We start from the raw sequence: 8396 nt of genomic DNA, 5'->3' as shown, positions 1-8396 counted from the left end.
GATGGCTTTTTGCAGGCTGTTCACACCCCCTTCAGGGTGGAGGTCCCCACTGGGGTGCCTGGCCAGCCTGGGTGAGGGGCTGATGGCTGTTTGCAGGCTGGTCAAACCCCCCAGTGGGGACCCTGACCCCATGGGAGTGTGGCCACCCTGGGTGAGGAGCTGAGGGCTATTTGCAGGCTGGCCACAGCCCCTTCAGGGTGGGGGTCCATAATGGGGTGCCTGGCCAGCCTGAGTGAGGGGCTGAGAGAGACACATGGATTGTTTGCCTCCCACATGTGCCCCAACCATGTGGAAGGGGATCAAACCTCAACCCAGGTACTCCCACTTGACCAGGAATCAGATCTGTTGACCCTCCAGTGTGAAGGCCGATGCTCTAACCACTGAGCAACACCAGTCAGGGCTATTTTAAATATATTTTTTTATTAAATCTTTATTGTTCAGATTATTACATTTATTCTCTCTTTTTACCTTCATAGTTTCTCTTTTTTTAAATGTGTTTTTATTGATTTTTAGAGAGAGAGAGGAAGAGATAGAGAGATAGAAACATGGATGAGAGAGAAACATCAATTGGCTGCCTGCTGCGCACACCCCCACTGGGGATCGAGCCCCCGACCTGGGTATATGCCCTGACCAAGAATCAAATCAGTGACCTCCAGGTACATGGGTCAACAATCAACCACTGAGCAACATTGGCTGGGCATAGTTTCTTATGAGAAGTCTAATATTCTTATTTTTGAATAGGTAAATTTATTCTTCTTTAGAGTTCAAGATTTTATATTTGTCTTTGGTTTTAGCTTAAATATGTAGCTTAAATATCATAGGCTTAGGCATAGATGTTTTAGTATTTATTTTTGTTGGTATTCTCTGTGCTTCCTGGGTCTGTGGTTTAATGTTTGTCATTAATTTTGGAATATTCTCGGCCATTATTATTTCAGATATTTCTTCAGCTCCTGCTCCTTTCTTCTCCTCTTGGCATTATGATTACTTGTATATCACAATTTTTGTAACTGTCCCACATTTTTTTTTTCTTAATTCTTTGAATTTTAGTTTAGGAAGTTTTTATTGATATTTTTTCACTGATTCTTTATTTCACTGTTTCTAGTTTACTCATGAACCTATCAAAGGTGTTTTTCATTTCTGTTACAGTGTTTTTTATTTATAACATTCCTTTTTCATACTTTCTTAGAATTTGCACCTCTCTGCTTATATTACTCATCTATTCTAGCATATTGTCTACTTTTCCCATCAAAGCCCTTAATACAGGGGTGGACAAAAGTAGGTATATAGTTGAGAGTACACAATACAGTTTATTCTTGTATTATTATTTATTAATTACTAGTAGCCTGGTGCACGAAATTCGTGCACGGAGGGGGTGGGTTCCCTCAGCCCAGCCTGCACTCACTCTAATCAGGGACCCCTCAGGGGATGTCCAACGGCCGGTTTAGGCACGATCCCACAGGTTTACATATTTTGTAAACTGGCGGTCAGACACCCCTCTCACAATCTGGGACTGCTGGCTCCTAACCACTCACCTGCCTGCCTGCCTGATTGCCCCTAACCTTCTTTGTATTTCAAATCTTTGACTTGATTCTTGCGATCCTCTGGTCTGCTGTTGGAACTCTGCATAATATCCTTTATTTCAGTCAGTGTATGCTTAATTTCTAGTTGGTCCTCGATTCCCAGTCAGGGCACATGCCCTGGGGCTTGATCCCTGGTGTGGGGTGTGCAGGAGGCAGTCAATCCATGATTCTCTCTCATCATTTATGTTTCTATCTCTCTCTCCCTCTCTCTGTCTCTCTGAAGTCAATTTTAAAAATATATTTTAAAAATTATAAACTCATAAAAATTATCTATAGGTTTGGATGTTCCTTACATTGACAGTTTTAAGTCTTTGAGATTTGGGGAGTCTTTGGTTAACAATAGCTCATTATTTACCTTACCTAATACACTCCATGAAGAAAGAGCTCTTGTAGACGGCAAAAATGGCTCCAATTTTTTACTCCTCTCTGTCTCCTTGCCCTTTGCTATTGGACTTTACAAGCAACTTCCATCAAAGAGTGGAGTCTATTCCCGACCCCTTGAATTTGAGCAGGTCTTGGGATTAGAAGGCATCCTCTGTACAGTTATCAAGGACTCTATCATGTTAATGAAGATTCCTGCAACAAAGCAGCTCATCTAACTTCATTCAAGCCAACATTTTCTGCTTTTTTAAAAAAAAAAAATTTTTTTTATTGATTTCAGAAAGAGGAAGGGAGAGAGAATCATGGATCGGCTGCCTCCTGCACACCTTCTATTGAGGACTGAGCCCACAACGCGGGCATGTGCCCTGACCGGAAATGAAACCATGATCTCCTGGTTCGTAGGTCAATGCTCAACCACTGACCCACACTGGTGGGGCTCCACATTTTTTTTTAAAATCAAGGAGTCTTTTTATCTTCAACTCTCAATTAACATTCCCTGGATCTTTGTCAAGTGCTGGTAAGACACACGACAATTGTTTCCAATATGTTTTGGCTATCATTTAAAAATGGTGCCAAGAAAATCCTTGTAGTGAAATCTTTTCCTACTTGCTGTAGTCTTTTCAGTGGCTAAATTCCTAGAAGTACAAATGGTAGATATGCACTCTCAGGCTTAGATTTAAGCTTCCCAATTCTTCAGAAGGATAATTCCCATTCACATCCCAACTACGATGAATGGGGTTTCCCATTCCCCTGAAATCTTCCCAGGTATAGGGAACCACATTTCAAATAACTTTTCTGATTTGTCAGGCAAAGAGATGCAGCTCAATATTTCAAGTGGCAAATTCTACAAATATTACTGAGGATGAACTTGGCCTTCATCTTTTTTTAGCTATTTGTATTCTGTGAGTTTCTTTTTTCATATTAACTGCCCAGTTTTCTTTTGGGTATTAGTTTTTATTCCACATTAATTTATGTTAATTTATGTTAATTCCACATTGATTTATTAATATCTTCATTACATTATGTTAACCATTTTTCTCTTGTACCTGTTACAAATATTTTTCTACACTATTTCTTTAACTTCAGTTTTAGTCATACCCTTTTTGGACATATGGAATATTTAACTCTATAAAGTCAACCCCATCAATCTTGTCCTTGGTGATTTGTTATTCCACTTTGAGAGAAGAGGAAGGGGAGAGACAGACAGAGAGAGAGAGAAAGAGAGAGAGAGAGAGAGAGAGAGATTTTGTCTGTCTTGTCGCCATCACCATTATATCTACGACACTTAAAACAGAGCCTGGCACATGGCAGGATCTCAATAAATATCTAGTAAAAGAATGAGTGAGCCCAGCTGGTGTGGCTCAGAGGTTGAGCATAAACCTAGGAACCAAGAGGTCACAGGTCCGATTCCCAGTCAGGGCAGATACCCGGGTTGTTGGTTCAATCCCCAGTAACAGGGGGTTGGGGGAAAGGAGGGGGGCGTGCAGGAGGCAGCTGATTGATTATGTTTCTCTCTCATTGGTGTTTCTATCTGTCTATCCCTCTCCCTTCCTCTCTCTTTAAAAATCAATAAAAACATTTTTTTTTTAAAAAAAGAATGAATGAGAGAGAAAAAATGAACGCATCCAATATGCCAGCCCTGATCTGGGCGGTGAGTGTATTTACGTTGGGAATAACATTCTGCCTCTTCTTGTGATTAATAGGAAACAGTTCCCTCAACCTGCATCAAGTATCTATTGCTACATAACAAAATTCCCCAAAACTAGTGGCTTAAAACAGCAAGCATGTTATGAATTACTCACTGTCCTTAGTTTCAAGAATTTGGATAGAACATCCAAGAAAACTTCTTCACTTCTGTGTCTGGCGCTTCAGGACAGCTAGAATGACTGAGGCACAGTTAGAGCAGCTGAATTGGGGTCAGATATTAGGGACATCTCTTTTCACTATTATCTGACTTTCTCTGTTCCCCATGTGGTTTTTCCACATAGTCTTTCTATATGGCCTTTCCATGTGGTCTCCCCAACAGTGTACACAATCAAAAGCTGCTTGGCCTACGGCTTAGGCCAGAACTGGGCAGGAGTGACTTCTATCACATTATTGGTTAAAGCAAGTCACTTTATGTTCAAGGCAGATTCAAGGAGAGAGTGTGAATAGGGAGTTATAGTTCTTTGGGAATCTCAGTATAATTGACTTTCATAATCAATTAAATGGCTCCTTAATGACTATTCACAAAGTGCTTGGAAAGGCTTCCTGGAAGAGGTAATCCCAGAACTGTGTCTTAAAAATGAGTAGAACACAGTCAGCCAAATGGAAGAGTATGTGAAAGGTACATAGGTGAGAAATCACTTAGAGACTCAGTCTTAGTGAATCCCTAAAGTACAAGTCAGAGAGATGAGGCCAGCACCAAATCAAGGTCTACATAATGAGGATGATGGAGGCCCTGAATTCCACAGTAAGAAAGCTTGAATTCACCTTGAAGAATAGTGATTCTCTTTATACACCAATAATGAACTATCAGAAAGAGAAACTAAGAAAACAATCCCATTTACCATGGCAACAACAAAACAAAAAAGGTACCTAGGAATAAACTTAACCAAGGAGGTAAAATACCTATACTTGGAAAACTATAGGACATTGAAGAAAGAGATAGAGGAAGATATGAATAAGTGGAAGCATATATTGTGTTCATGGATTGGAAGAATTAACATAATTAAAATGTCCATACTACACAAAGCAATCTAAAACAATTCCACAATTCCTATTAAAACACCAATGGCATATTTCACAAATCTAGAACAAATATTCCAAAAATTTATATGAAAACAAACAAACAAAAAAACCTGAATAGCCTCAGCAATCTTGAGAAAGAAGAACAAAGTTGAAGGCATCACAATACCAAATACCAAACTATACTACAAAGTCATTGTAACAAAACAGCCTCGTATTGGCACAAAAACAGCCATATAGACCAATGGAACAGAACTGAGACCCTAGAAATCAACCCACAACTTTATGGTCAATTGATATTTGACAAAGGAGGTAAGAGCATACAATGGAATAAAAACAGTCTCTTAAATAAATGGTGTTGGGAAAATTGGACAAGTACATGCAAAAAATGAAAGTAGACCACAAATTTACACCATACACAAGAATATACTCAAGCCGAAACCGGTTTGGCTCAGTCGGCCTGCGGACTGAGAGGTCCCAGGTTCGATTCCGGTCAAGGGCATGTACCTGGGTTGTGGGCACATCCCCAGTGGGAGATGTGCAGGAGGCAGCTGATCGATGTTTCTCTCTCATCGATGTTTCTAGCTCTCTATCTCTCTCCCTTCCTCTCTGTAAAAAATCAATAAGATATATATTTTTTTAAAAAAAAGAATAAACTCAAAATGGACAGAAGACTTCAATGTAAATCACAAAACCATAAAAATCCTAGAAAAAACATAGGCTCTCTGGCTGGTGTTCTCAGTGGTTAGAGCACCAGCCTGCATACTGAAGGGTCTCAGGTTCAATTCCCAGTGAAAGGCATGCATCTGGGTTGCAGGTTCCATCCCCAGCCCCAGTTGGTATGCATGCAGGAAGCAACCATCAATGTTTCTCTCTCACATCTCTCTCTCTCTCTCTCAAAATCAATAAAAAAATATCATCAGGTGAGGATTAACAAAAGAAAACATAGGCATCTCTTGCAGCAATATTTTCACCAATACATCTCCTAGGGCAAGGGAAACAAAGGAAAAAATAAACAAATGGGACTACATCAAACTAAAAAGCTTCTGCACAGTAGAAGAAACTATAACAAAATGAAAAAGGAATCTACTGTATGGGAGAACATATTTGCCAATGACATATCTAATAAGGTGTTAATTTTCAAAATATATAAAGAACTTATACAACTCAACACCAGGAAGACAAACAATCCAATTAAAAAATGGGCAAAGATGCCCTGGCCAGTGTTGCTAAGTGCTTAGAGCATCGGCCTGCTGCACCGAAGGGTCACAGGTTCAACTCCTAGTCAAGGACAGGCACCTGGGTTGCTTGATCCCCACCCCTGTCAGGGAGCATGCAAGAGGCAGCCGATCGATGTTTCTCTCTCTCTCTCTCTCTCTCTCTCTCTCTCGTCAATAGAAACATATACTTTTTAAAAAAGGGTCTGGACTGCAAATATGTCTGAATGTTGTAACCATGTACATCAAGCATGTTAAACTCGCGGTCACCAGGCATATGGCCTGCTGGCCACGAGTTTGACATGCTTGATGTACATGGTCATCAAAGGCACCAGATTTTAATGGAGAGATTCATTTAAGGAGAATGTCTACAGTCCAGAGAGAAAAGAACTCATGTCGGTGCCTCAAATAATATTCTTTGTAGCAAGATGTGGCCACCAATTCCTCACAACAAGAGGTGGGATCTATGTAGTCTCATCTTGAATCTGGGTGGGCTAGTGACTGCTTTAACTGACAGACAGAAGAAGTGATGCTGTGTGACTTCTGATACCGGTTTCTGCCTGGATCTTTGGGACACATGCTCTGGGAGAAGAAGCCAGCCGTCATATTAAAATCGCTATACTGGAGTGACCACTTGTAGTTGCTCTGTTCAATAACCGACAGCCAGCAACATTGCCAGCCATGTGTGTGAGCTACCTTGGACACAAATCCAGTAGTTTTCAAATGACTCCAGTCCCAGTCAACATCTGACTTCAACCATATGACAGACACCAAGCAAAAGCAGCCCCACCAAGCCCTTCTTGAATTTCTTTCTTCCTTTTTAAAAATAAACATCTATGAGTCAATTACTCAACACTAGGATACTATTTATTTGTTTGTTTGTTTGTTTGTTTGTTTGTTTATTTACTAGAGGCCCAGTGCATGGATTCGTGGAGTCACTAGGCCTGGCCTGCAGGGATCGGGTGAAACTGGCTCTCCGACATCCCCTGAGGGGTCCCGAATTGTGAGAGGGTGGTTCTCAGGTGACACACCCTGTAATTGGGCTCCCTCCTCTCTGGTTCCAGGTGCATTACCCCAGAACCACAGCTGCCAAGTGACTGCATCTCAGCAGCTCCTGTGTTGAGCATCTGCCCCCTGGTGGTCAGTGCACATCATAGCTACCGGTTGGACGGTGGAACGGTCACTTAGGCTTTTATATATATAGAAGATAGAGCGAGGAAAGGAGAGAGAGAGATCTATTTTTTGTTGTTGTTGTTCCACTTATTTATACATTCATTGGTTGATTCTTCTATGTGCCCTAACCCCGGATCAAACCCCAACCTTGACATATCCGGACAATGCTCTAACCAACTGAGCTCCCCAGTCAGAGCCCCTTCTCGAATTTCTGATCCACAAAGTCAAAGGAAAAAGAAAATGGTCATTTTAAACTGCTTAATTTTGGAATAATTTGTTATATAGCAGTAAATAGATAACTGAAACACCAGAGTTGTGAACTCAACCTGCACTCTAATTCTAAAGTAGCCAGACATGCAATGTAAGTCAGTGAGTGGGGCCTATTATGGGACAACAGGCAAGGTGGGAACCCTGGAGCACCGAGAAACCCATGCTATGCTGCTATGGGCTGTATTTGCCCCCAGACCTTTGCACACCTCCCCCCTTCTTCCTGCATCCCAAGCCACAGTTCCCAATCTCTCCCTTCACCTGGATTCACCTGGGATTCCTCCATGGGAAGCAGTGGCAGGATCCGAGAGAGCAGGAGAAAGCGGCCAGAGTAATTCTCCCCTTTATCCCTGTGGCTGAGCCTCCTCCACAGCTGTAGCCTGCTATGCAATCCCACTGATTCCAACTTCTAATAGGTGACTTTATCTCTAGGCTCTGGTGCCACCACCTCCTTCCATTGTTCCTCTAGTCTGGGGTTGCATTGGCTTCCCACTTCTGCTAATTTCCAATTGCTTCACTGGCTCCTGAGCTCCTCCATCTGCTGTATAACCACTTCCATGTGTTAACATCCTTCTGTTCTAATATGGGAGTAGTATCCTTTTTAGGCCCTTACAAGTATGGCAGCTCCAGCTTATTCTGACCAAGAAAGAAAGTGGGCACCATGTTGTCAGATCTCCCAATGAGGCAAAAGCCTGAAATCAGGATTGTCATGAGGAATATTCTGATATTTCAAACATTGTAGATGCCACAATCCTCTGACTTCAGAGTAGGTGGAAATAGCAAGAGAGACTGAGAAGGAGTTGCTACAGCAGTTCACTCACTGGGTCAGTGAAAAGATCTTTCTTTATTGAGCACCTACTGTGTGCAGGCACTGTGTGAAGAGCCAAAGACAAAGTGGTGAGCAAGAGAGATGAGTCCCTGCCCTAGTATGCTTACATCATAGTGGGGGAAACAGACAAACAAATGAAGAGAAATAATGGTGTGTGGTACCTGCCATGCAGAAAATGAAAGATGAGTGATACTGTGTGAACATGGGTGTGGAGGAGTTTGG

The sequence above is a fragment of the Myotis brandtii genome, unplaced genomic scaffold (assembly GCF_000412655.1).
Source record: "Myotis brandtii unplaced genomic scaffold, ASM41265v1 scaffold165, whole genome shotgun sequence".
In the NCBI taxonomy this organism is placed as follows: domain Eukaryota; kingdom Metazoa; phylum Chordata; class Mammalia; order Chiroptera; family Vespertilionidae; genus Myotis; species Myotis brandtii.
This window is presented reverse-complemented; position numbering follows the sequence as displayed.